Source organism: Hibiscus syriacus, unplaced genomic scaffold, assembly GCF_006381635.1.
Source record: "Hibiscus syriacus cultivar Baekdansim isolate YM2019G1 unplaced genomic scaffold, ASM638163v2 tig00111198_pilon, whole genome shotgun sequence".
Taxonomy (NCBI): Eukaryota; Viridiplantae; Streptophyta; class Magnoliopsida; order Malvales; family Malvaceae; genus Hibiscus; species Hibiscus syriacus.
In genome coordinates, this window is record NW_024063014.1 from 125,127 (window position 1) to 138,546 (window position 13,420).

Sequence of the window (13,420 nt, forward strand, 5' to 3'; positions counted from 1 at the left end):
AATTCCCTGTAGTCTCTCGGTTTAGGTTCTAAAAAGATACCCGAGTTCTCCTTGTTGGTGCCCCCTTGGGCTTGCCAGACCGTTAGTCCTAAGCCCATTACAAGCTCATGGGGACTAAGTTAAACTCGAGAGGAAACATTCCTTTATGCTCGCACAGTGAATAAATTCACACGAAGACATAAGGTATATGAATCCCGAAGGTTACTTGCTAGGCCTGTACGAAGAATAAATTCTCACGAAGGCGTCGCTTTCACCCCCACTTAAAAAACGGTTTGGAGCTCGGGTATAGAGCTTGAGATGAAAACTTTTCAAAAAAATCTGAAATTATTAAAAACAACGTCAGTACAAATATTTATCTGAAAAATAATCAAAGATAAATAATTAGAATCGAATAAATAAATTAAAACTTAAATTTTTAATTTTCGCGCAAAAAGATAACCGAAATTAATTTCGGCCTGACTCACTTACTTGTCCCCAGTGGAGTCGCCAAGCTGTAGCGATCGTCTTTATGCTGGGCTCGGAATTGGGCTTCGACTTGAAAAAATGAGTTAGAGTCACCACGATCACTTTAAAATGATATTTTAGGTAGATCGAACACCATCTTACCTGATCTGCGTTTTACCAGAAATGTGTCGGGTTCGGGGGTCGGTTACGATCAAGGAAGGATTAGCACCCTTGAACCGCCCTTTCGGTACCAATTAATTTGTCGGTTGTCTTTAATTGCGAAAATTAAAAATTTAAATCAAAATTTAAAAATTCAGTTCGAATTACTTACATTTGATTGATTTAAACGAAGACCTTTAAAAAGATAGAAATGTTAGAGAAAAAATAATAAATAAAAAAAAGATTAACTTAAAATAATAAATAATAAATGAATAAAAATGAAAATAATAGAATAATAAATTTAAAGGAAATAAGGAAAAATAATAAATAAATATAAAATAAAAAATATAAATAAAAAAATTAAAAGAAAAAACAAATGAAAGGACTAAATTGAAAGAATAATAACTTGGGAGTATAATTTAAAAGAAATTAGGGGTTAAACTATAAGATCTACAACCGAGGAGGACCCATAATGTAGTTTACCCTTTTTATTAAAACATGCAGACTCCTACCCCCTGAAACGGCGTTGTTTTGCACAGTATAAATAGCCCACATAAGAGACAAAAAGCCCTAACTCCCTCATTTTGCTCATTGCCACCTCTCTCCACAAATGAGACATTTTTTTCTCTCATCTCTCTCTAACCCTCTCCCTTCTGGTTATTTTCTCTGATGAACGGCTCGCCACTACTTCGGCCAACACCTTCAGTGGCTAGAAAAACCTAAATCCTCACCAAATGCCTTTCTCTATACCCCAAACAAGAAATCGAGGCTCGATTCCCCTAAAAGTTTCCCAATCCGCGCATATCTAAGAGTAAAGGTTCGACCTTTACCGTTTTTTCATTGGTGACCCTTTGTTTCCCGGTGAGCTTCGGCTTGATTCCCTCGTGTAGGTGTTTTTGTGCTGTTTGTATGGTATTTGTTTTTGTTCACTGTGCTGATGTTTCTCGGTCATGTGTTTTTTATACTGTTTGTGTTTGGCTTTTCTGTCTTCGGTCGTATTCGGGTTTTGGTTGTTGACTTGTGTTGTGGTTTTTTGGTTACGATGATGTTTTGATGGTTCTCGGTTTACTGTGATGGTCGTTTTGGTACCGTTGTTTCACTGACTCTCGATGGTGCTTCCTTGATGTTGAGGTCTCATTCTGTCTGGGGGTATTTATACCCTCTCGGCCGGTGAACGTTGGCAAACATCACGGGATGGGTCAGTCCCGTTTGGTGTTTGTGGCGCAATTTTCAGTCTATGGGATACCCATTCTCTGGGCTGTTGTTACTTGATTTTCCGTATTTGGGTGATGGGGATCTTAGAGTCATCCTAGTTATCTCGGGAAATTGGCATATCAGTTTTTGGCCGTTAGATTGGGTCAAATCCAACGGTCCAAATTTGGCTGCGTAAATGATGCCCTAGGGTTTTACAAACCCTAATCACCTAATTTGTTGTAGGTCGTTGGATCTGCTGATCTGATCTAATGGATGTCTTGCTTGTGATGCTTTAATTTTAGGGTATCCAAACCCTAAACATTACTCGGCTAGATCAGGCCTATCTCCCTCATTGGACTGCATTTGGACCGAACAATGGACTCTCTTGGACCCAATTCTGGACCTGGACCATAAAACAAGATAAATTAAATTAAATTAAATTAAATTAAATGAATAAAATGAAAAGAAATAATAATAATAATAATAAATACTAATAATAATATAATATAGACTATATAATATATATATTTCAAAAAAATATTTTGTAAACTATATATTATATTTTAAAAATGTTTTGAAAACTATATATTATATAGTTTTCAAAAATGATTTTAAAAATATTATATAAGTTTTCAAAATCATTTTTTAAAACTATATATTATATAAATTTTCAAAATGTTTTTAAAAACTATACATTATATTTTCAAAATGATTTCAAAACTATATATTATATAATTTTCAAAATGTTTTAAAACTTATATATTATATATAAGTTTTCAAAAACGTTTTAAAAACTATATAATATATATTTTCGAAAACCATTTTTTGAAAACTATATATTATATTTTTCAAAAACATTTTAAAAAATTATACTATATTATATATATATATATACCTATAATAAAATAAATAAAAAGTAAGACAAATTCGGACGAAAATGAGTGTCTACACTATCAAAAAATAAACTTTTGCATAAGGAGTTTAGAGTGCTTCAACTTTCTAAACCAAAGTCTACATCTGCTACCTTGACATCCATACTAAGGATTTCTCAAATCCACTAGATTTGTAAACCTTTAAGGACAAGGTGTAACCTTACAAACACTTCAAGGTTTATACCCAAAACCTTGAATACACACTCTCCCAAAAAGTAATTACAAATTTAACGAACAAAAAAAACCTCACAATGGCAAATATGTTTGCACAAATTAATGATCACAAGTGTGTTACAAATAATTTGACAATTTTTCTTTAAAACTCTATTGATGTTGGTTTGATCTTGCAATTAACTTTCTTGTTGTTCTCCATTTGAATCTTGGTCCCTTTTATGTCTTCTAACACCAATATCACTGTTGGAGATTGATTTGAGTAGTTGGAATCATTAATTTTGAGTATTTAATGATCACCTGCATATTTGGTGTTGGTATCAAGACTGATCATCCTAACGATAAAATTATAGCCGTTGAACCCTTGTTATCGATGCTGTTTGAATGAATGTCGAAACTTAAACACCAGTCTCGATACTATGAACATGGTCTCGAGATTGAAAAGCCTTTTGGGATTTTGGTATCAAGACTACCACACTGGTCTCGAGTCTGGGAGGGGTTTTGGCTAAACTACAAGTGTCTTGAGCTTTAAAACAAAACTTACTATTTGTGAAATTACTCAGAAACACTTATGATTATTTTTCACACTTAAAAACACTTTAAAATCATTTATGACAAATTATTTATAAAATATTGAAATGCAAATTTTAACAACTTAAATCATTTAAAAAATCATGTTATATCAAAATCAAAAGTTGGTTCAACAATCTCACCCTTTTTGATATAACAAAACACTTTGTGAAAATTTTCTTTAGCTTTAAAAATGATTTGTCAATTTAGTTTTTTGTGAAAAATAAATTCGGGTTTTGGTTGTTGACTTGTGTTGTGGTTTTTTGGTTACGATGATGTTTTGATGGTTCTCGGTTTACTGTGATGGTCGTTTTGGTACCGTTGTTTCACTGACTCTCGATGGTGCTTCCTTGATGTTGTGGTCTCATTCTTTGTGGGGGTATTTATACCCTCTCGGCCGGTGAACGTTGGCAAACATCACGGGATTGGTCAGTCCCGTTTGGTGTTTGTGGCGCAATTTTCAGTCTATGGGATACCCATTCTCCGGGCTGTTGTTACTTGATTTTCCGTATTTGGGTGACGGGGATCTCAGAGTCATCCTAATTATCTCGGCCAATTGGCAGATCAGTTTTTGGCCGTTTGATTGGGTCAAATCCAACGGTCCAAATTTGGCTGCGTAAATGATGCCCTAGGGTTTTACAAACCCTAATCCCCTAATTTGTTGTAGGCCGTTGGATCTGCTGATCTGATCTAATGGCTGTCCTGCTTGTGATGCATATATATATAATAATATAGTATAATTTTTTAAAATGTTTTTGAAAAATATAATATATAGTTTTCAAAAAATGGTTTTCGAAAATATATATTATATAGTTTTTTAAAACGTTTTTGAAAACTTATATATAATATATAGGTTTTAAAACATTTTTGAAAATTATATAATAACAAAATCAAATTTAGCTTTAAAAAAGAAAATATGTTAGTGTAATAGGGAACTCATATATACAACAATAAACATATGATCATATTCATCCTTAACATAAGTTAAACAAGTTCATAAGATCAAATAAGCATAAATTCATCACAAGAGTAGTTCAAACATAAAGTACCAAAATAAATAGTATCAAAGACAAAGCAACATAAAGTGCATGAAAGCCAATCATAATGCAATAATCCTAAAAGCATCATAAATATTCCTATTTTTTTCAAATGCAGTAGAGAATGAGAGGGAGACATCAAATGATAACGTATCGAACGAAAATCATTCTCAAGCGTATCAAAGCGAGCATTTATGTTCCCGAAGGTTTGAACCATAAAATCATACATGGTCTTCATCGATATCTCCTCTTGAGGAGGGGGCATCGGTGGGTCATCCATTTCTTATTCTTGTTCTTCGATGATGTCCTCAAGATGTCATCTAAAAGCACACCACTCACTGGTTCTTACATCGAAATCCTAATTGGCCTTGTGGGCGATTTAAGATCGATGATGCTAACGAGATAAATGGAGGGGTCATAGACGGTGGACACTCTAAGCTTATTGCTAAAGATGTAACTAAGGATACAACTATAGGGAAGAATTTTGGCATAGTTTGTCACTTTAGAGACGAAATTGACAAGCTCAAGGAAAATTATCATGGAAATGTTAGGACGGATGTCATTCTTGATATGATAAAACCACCAATAATAGTAAATACGCATATTGGTAGCTTTACCATCAGAAGGACGAAAAAACCATGTAATAAGAAGTAAAAGGAGACAATCGGGGAACTCGAGAGAGATAGGGTTATCATTTGGAAATCACTCTATAAGAACATGTGCATTTTTCTTTAAAAACCATTAACATTATTAAATTTTAAGAATGAGCCAATTGAAGCGGGACTAAGAGTGAAAGTCTTTCTCATGAGGTATGAATTTATCCTTACAACTTTTTTTACATCATCCTCTTCATGGATAAGAACAACATTCGAGAAGAAAGCTTAAACGAGATTAGGATTGACTAAAGAATGAATGCTAAACAAATCCAACCCACCCCTAGTGACAAAAGTTTCAAAAATAGGAAATTGATAATTCCGACATAAGAAAGTTTGAATCGATGGTACGTTCAGTTCGAAGAGGTTTTGTTTTGAAAAAAATATTAAAGAGTTCAAGAGCATTAGGATTACGAAAGCATGTGTTTTTAAAACTAGCGATATTTGAGGTTTGACCATGTTCGGTAGTGTCACTAGTCCTAAGACACTTTAGGTTCGTTCTAGGAGGCATAATTAGACAAAAAAACATTGGTAAAGAAAAAAAAATTCTCTTGGGATTTTTTCGAACACTGTGTATAAGCCTAAAACAATGGTTCTAAGAAAATATTGGTGAATGGGTTATCCTCCTACAATGAAAACACATATAATACAACCCAATAAACCAATCAATTTCATCAATTTTGTTCAAAAATTGCATAAGTTAAAAAATTGCAATCCTATATTAAACAATTTTGAAAGATTCTTTAAGAAAACATGTTTTTAATGAGTTGGAAATGTGTTCAAAGTATATATAATAAATTTTAGTGTTAAGAATCATCATAAAAACATGATTAGAGTCAATAAATAAATTTTAAAAATTATATCAAGGAGTCCATTCTAAAATACCTCAAAATTTTGACAAAAAGATTGATTTTTTGATGAGTCCCTTGATGTAAATCCACTTGATACTATGCAAGGATTATGAATGTGAGTGAAATTTTGGGTGAAATTGGATATTCGTAAAGTGTATTTGAGGGGATTTTAATAAATGGTCAATTAGGGTTTTAAAAATAATGAAGAATTTGGCCATTTTTGAAGTAAAAAGCACGATTCCTCGCATACAGGGGCATGGTTTTGATACCGAGACAGAAGGTCTCGAGACTCACTGATGGGTATTGATACTGATAGGCGGTATTATATAACGACTTTGGTTATTGGAATTTTGGTCTCAATATCGATGAAATGGTCTCGATACCAACAACTTGAAAATGCCAAAATTAACATTTTAAACCCTCAAAGCATTCCGGAATAAGCACCTAATTATTTTAAGACTATATGAAGCACCAGAAACTTATTTAGGCACTATAGATAAATATTTGATACCAAAATTAATGTTTTGCTAGGTACTTTACTAAAGTGTATGTTATGGATTTTTGAAGAATTTACTATCTACATCAAACAAGGTCCAAAATATATCACAAAAAAATTTAAGGTCACAAGATATCAAATTAAGCATATAAGGCCATAAGAATCCAGTTTATGCAATATTAACTCCCCTAACTAAATGTAACAAGGCATTAAGAGGGGACATACAATCAAGCACAAAAATAAATATAATCACATAAAAGCATAAAATTGCATGAGATTAAAACATTTTACCACTTGAAGTAAGGTTGATTTGTTAAGTCTCCTTTATTCAAGTTTTATTCCTTAGTTTGTTTTTGAAGCTCCAAAATAGCTTGACTTTGTTCGCAATAACTCCAACACACCTACAATAGACAATTATGGAATTTTTTGTACCCAATTTTTTTGGGTTCATTCATGTTAGTTTTGAACAATCTAGTTCCCTTAGGTATCCATGACGATAGGATATCCAAATTTTCGATAACAATGATTCCTTTAGGGACCCATACTCTTAACCATTTTTATTTTATAAAATTTAAGGGAATAAGTATGTCTATTGTAAAAGTAATTTTGACAAAATTTGATTTGGAGCAATTTCCTCTTTCAAATTTACTTTTGATAATTTTGTCAAAATTAGCCTTTTCTTTCTCAAGATCATCAATTTTCCTTTGATGATCCTCATGAACTTTGGAAAGCAAGTTTTGTAAGCCTAAATTCTTTTTCTCAAAAAACATTTAATTTGATTTTTTTTTTAATTTTGAATGAATCTTTTTATGTTTTGAAATCATGACTTCACATTTTAACACTAATTCATCATAGGCATCTTGCAACTCATCAAACATATATGAATTTGAATTAGATGAGTTAAATTATACATGACGCAAATATTGGCTAATCCATTCCCTTCGTCATCGATGACGTCTTCATCACTCCATGTAGCCATAAAAGCTTTCTTCATTGACTTGCTTGATCATTTCTTCTTTAAGTGGGGATAATCATATTAAAGTGTCATATTTTTTGGCAATGGTAGCATATGATAGGATTATTCTCCTTCTTTGATTCATAATTCCTTTCTGTTTCTTTGGATGACATGAATCTCTTGAATTTCTTGAAGAGTTTGGCCATCTCTTCATCTTCATCATCCATATCTTCATTTGAATCTTCTTTGTGTTCATTGGTGGATTTAAGAGCAATGCCAACATTTTTTTCTTTTTCTCATTCTTTCTCTTTTTTTCTTTCCTTTGAAGCTTTTTTCATGAGTATGCAATGACCCAATTAGCTCATCGAGGGTGTACAAATTCAAATCCTTTACTCTTCGATGGCGGCTGCTTTGCCTTCTCAGGATGTAGGCAACGAGGCAAACATATTTCTCACTACTTCTTCATTGGGATATACCTTCCCAAAGTTATTCAAATCGTTTATTATTGAAGTGAACCAATCATACATCGTCTTTATGTCTTCATCGGGCTTCATCTTGAAGTTATCGTAATTAAGAGTGAGAATGCCGATATTGAATTTATTCACTTGGCTTGTTCCTTCATGAGTGACTTCCAACTTGTCCCATATATCCTTAGCATTAGAGAATGAAGATACTCTACCATATTCGTTTAGGCTAAGTGCACAAAAGAGAATGTGCATGGCATTAGCGTTGAGTTGGGCAAGCTTCTTATCTTCATTGGTCCACTCCGATCGGTTTCTTGGAGGGTTAGGAGAATCATCGAAAATTACAACCCAAACATCAAGATTGGTGGCTTGAATGAACAAACTCATTCTATTCTTCCAATAGTATAGTTTACACCATTGAAGTATGGAGGTCTTGAAATGGATTGAGATTCGTCAATACTGTAAGAACTAGAAGTTGAAGCCTTCTTTATCGGTTGATAGAATAAATTGATAGAGCTCTTCTAGAATCTTCACAAGGTTGTTAAACTGTTGATTGTGACCTACTCTAATACCAATTGTTGACTTTATCGATCAACCGAAATAGCCAAGAGGGGGTGAATTAGCATTTTAAAACTTTGTAGTGGAAGTTATAAAAAACTTTTACATAAGGAATTTAGAGTGGTTCGACTTTCTAAACCTAATTCTACATCCACTACGGTAGCATCCACACTAAGGATTTATCAAATCCACTAGATTTACAAACCTTTAAGGACAAAATGTAACCTTACAAACACTTCAAGGATTATACCCCAAAACATTGAATACATACTCTCCCAAAGAGTAATTACAAATTTAGCAAACAAAAGAACAACCTCACGAAAGGAAATATGTTTGCACAAATCAAGCACTCACCAAAAATCACACATGAGCAAATTTAACAATCTAGCTCACAAGTGTATTACAAAGAAGTTGATAATTTTTTCTCTAAAACTCTATTGATGTTGGTTTGATATTGCAATTGACTTTCTTATTGTTCTCCATTTGGATCTTGGTCCCTTTTATTTCTTCTAACATCAATCTAGTTGTTGGGGGATTGATTTGAGCGTTGGAATCATTAATTTTGAGTATTTAATGCTCACCTACACTTTTGGTATCAATACCGAATGTTGGTATCGAGACCGAGCATCCTGATGATCAAATTTATAGTCGTTGAATCCTTGGTATCGATACTATTTGAATGAGTATCGATACTCAACCATCGATCTCGATACTAGGACCATGGTCTCAAAACTGAAAAGCCTTCTAGGATTTTGATATCGAGACAAGCACACTGGTCTCGAGACTGGGAGGGGTTTTGGCTAAAATACAAGTGTTTTGAGCTTTAAAATAATACTTACAATTTGTGAAATTACTCAAGAACACTTATGATTATTTTTCACACTTAAAAAACACTTTAAAATCTATTATGACAAATTATTTATAAAATTATGAAATGCAAATTTTAACAACTTAAATCATTTAAAATTTCATGTTATATCAAAATAAAAACTTGGTTCAACAAAAATGTCTTCATAGATTCCAAGTTTATTTTTTGATATTCTGCTTTAACACTACTCCTTGAACTACAATTTGTTTCTTGATTCTCCAAGTCACCAAGTTTCCCCATACAAATGAACAATAAACCGTAGTTGATCTCCTATCTGTTAATTCTCCAGCCCAACTTGAATCTGATAAAATCTTGATTATTCTATCTTCATGTTTTCTAAAAATTAACCCATGTCTCGGTGTCATCTTTAAATACCTCAAAATTTGATATATTGCCTCAAAATGTTTTTCTCTATGATCATTCATGTACCGACTCACAATACTAATATAAAAGACTATATCTGGTTGAGTAAGTGACAAATAGATGAGTTTACCTACTAACTTCATTATTTACTAGACTTCCATCTTTCTTTAACTTCAGATTTGCTTCCATGGGAGTTTCCACAGGCTTGCAACCAATAAAACCAATTTTAGAAAGTAGGTTCATAAGGTACTTTCTTTGGTTTGTGATTATCCATTCTTTTGATCTCGCCACTTTCATGCCCAAAAATATCTCAAGGTCCCTAAGTCTTTAGTTTCAAATCCTCTTGCTAGTAATGCCTTTAATTTCTCGATTTCTTCCGAGTCATCACCTGCGATGATGATGTCATCAACATAGACAATTAAGATTGTCTTTTTCTTGTTTGGAGCGGTCTTTACAAATAGAGTGTGATTATATTGACATTGCTTATAGTTGTCTTGCAAAAGTACCTTTGTGAATCTATTGAACCAAGCCTGAGGAGATTGTTTCAGTCTATATAATGACTTCAACAACTTACACACTTGTTGATTTTTCGATTGCATCTATACCCAGTGGAATTTGTATATAAACCTCATCTTCAAGATTCCCATTGAGGAATGTATTATTGAAATCAAGTTGATGAAGTATCAAATCCTTATTAACTGCTAAGGATAAAATTACTCTTACAGTGTAGAGTTTCACAACTGGAGCAAAAGTCTCTTGATAGTCTACAACATGAGTTTGAGTGAACCCTTTTTCCATAAGTTTGACCTTATACCGCTTAATGTAGTCATCTACCTTGTATTTGAATGTAAAGACCCATTTGCAGCCAATTGCGTTCTTGTCTTTAGGAAGATCACCAATAATTTAGGTTTTGTTGTTTTCAAGAGCTGAAAGTTCTTTTTCATCGTCTTCTTCTATTCGGGACTTTTTAAAAATTCTTCTATGGTCTTTGGAATATAGATGTTGTTAATCTTAGCTGTAAATGTATTAAAACCATACATTAGTTTACCATAAGCAACAAATTTATTAATAGGATGAGTTGTAGACCTTTTTACTCAATTTCTTTAAGTAATCGATAACGCACTAGTATCAACCAAAACATCCAAATTACTCTAATTGCCTTCTTCACTTTCTAAGGAATTTAAACCTGGTTCTAGCTCTTAACAATGTGTTAGTGGTGTGGGGACAAGTGAGGTGTGTTTGGGTCACCTTTTGTAGGTAAGAAGATTAGTTTGGTAAATGAATTGATACACAAATGGATTTGGTGTTTGAGTCGATTCCATTGGGTTAATGGTTTGGTGTAGGTTTTCAGTATCAGGTATTTGAGTGATTGTTTCAGGCGATGGCTGAGTTTCGGTAGGTTTAGTAGGAGATAGGTGATGGGTAGTTCAATATTAACTGGAAAGAGCTGAAATACACACTCACTTTAGTCTTGGATTTCAGACTTAGAGAAAAAAAGGTTTATGTTCAAGGAAAGTAACACCCATTGAAGTAAAAGTTTTTAGTAGAAGGAGAGTGACACTGATAACCCTTTAAAGAGAGGAGTACCCAACAAAGACGCATCGAACTGCCCAGGGATCAAGTTTAGACTTAGTGTGGGTATGATAATAAACAAAAATAGTACAACTAAATACATGAAGAGGAACAACTGTAGTGAATGGTTTAAAATGAGGGAAAATTAAGAAGAAAAATCCCTCCCGAGGACATTTAAATCCAAGAACATTACTGGGCATGCAATTAATGAGATAAGTCATAGTTAAAAGAGCCTCACCCCAAAGGTAGTTAGGAACATGAGTAGAAAAAAAAAGGGCTCGAGTTACCTGAAGAAGATGATGATTTTTACGTTCGACTACCCCATTTTGTTGTGGTGTATCGACACAAGAAGTGAGACGAACAATCTTTTTTCCTGAAAGAAATACCCTAACAAATTATAAAAATATTCACTACCATTATCAGACTTAAGAATACCAATAGAGCTATGAAATTGGGTCTCAATCATTTTATGAAAGAATTTAAAAATACCCTCAACCTCAGATTTATCCCAAATGAGAAAAGTCCATGTGGTACGAGAGTAGTCATCGATAAAAGAAACTAACCAATAGACCCTATTCAAGCCTTTTACACGATATGGATCCCAAATATCATTGTGTATCATTGAAAATGTTTGGAATAATGATAAAAAAGAAGAAGGATATATACATTGAATGTGTTTGGTAAGATGGAAAATATCACAAGAAAAAGTTGTAGGGTTTTTATTAATGAATAGTTTGGGAAACAACTTTGCAAGATAAGCAAAATTGGGTGACCTAACCTAAACTGCCATAAAATAATTTCAACGGACACATCATTAGGAGATGGAGATATGGAAACAAATGAGGACATAAAAGTAGAGGGTACATATTTTTAACCGGATGAGGGGGTTCAAGGATGTAGAGTCTGTCACGACATTTAGCATTGCCAATCACCATTCCTAAGCTCAAATCTTGAAATTCACAAATATCAAAGTTAAACGGGAAGTGCAACCCAAATCTGCAGACAATTTACTATCCAAAAAAAGGTTGTAAGCCAAATTTGAAACATAAAAACATTAGATAAAATAATATGGAGATTAATCCGAATGGAGCCACTACCCGCAATAGATGAAAGTGGACCATCAGCCATACGAACATTATAGGAAGAAATTGCCTTTGTAAAATTCTCAAAGAGGGTGAAATCACCAGTCATATGATCACTAGCGCCTGAGTCAACAATCCATGAAACAAAACATGAAGATAACTAAGCCAAGTTAGGGCCACATTCATGTACTACACATGCGTGTTTGGGCACGAAAGATGACTATAATTGACCGAAGATTTTCTTGAGTTCCACCAACTGATGACAGAGAATGAAGTTGCTGCCAGTGTCGTATTGAAGATCAGAATAATCTGAAACGGACATACTTGCCGAAAGGTACTGCTGTTGTCGGCGACCATGAAGAGGCGTACTGATTGGGACCCTTAGTTTTAAAAAGTTCACCTAAGGTGCCAGACGTAGGTGGAAATTGTAAAAATCGCCTCCGGAAACACTGGTGAGGCAATGAACGGCGGGCGGTTCTTGCACTTTTAGCGCTTTTTTAGAGTAGTGACTTTCGGGGAGGGAAAATTAGTTCTAAAAGGAAGTCCCCTGTCTCTCCTGTCACCACAGCGCAACCACCATGCCATCGTCGCACGGTGCTAGTCACTAACTGTCAACCACCAAGTCGTCTCTCTTCTTCGTCGTACACTTACACTCAATTTTTTCTTTATTTTATTCATTTATGCTAACATGTATAACCACCACTTTTCTCTAAGAACTGAAAAAATAGAAAAGCAGATAAGAGAACTCCAACAACCTGTAGGAGTCGGATATATATTATACTCAAATAGGGTGAATTATAAATATTAAATGCATCATCGTTTCCCAAATTATGCAGGTACAATAATTGTTAATAGCAACAATGTCATCTTCTTTCGCCAATGTGTTATTTAATACATTATCTTTTCTCAAATTATAACATTAATGCCATATTCTTTTCCCAATATATTATTTATTACATTATCTTTTCCCAAATTATGTAGTACAACAGTGAATTATTAATACTTAACGTATTATCTTTTATCTATATTTATTGAATTTAATTTATATTAC

At 33.4% G+C, this 13,420-nt stretch overlaps 1 pseudogene; it reads left to right on the forward strand.

Annotated features, from left to right (window-relative positions):
• The window catches only part of LOC120155584, a 48,648-nt pseudogene that overhangs the window by 24,251 nt on the left and 10,977 nt on the right, over window positions 1–13,420 (forward strand).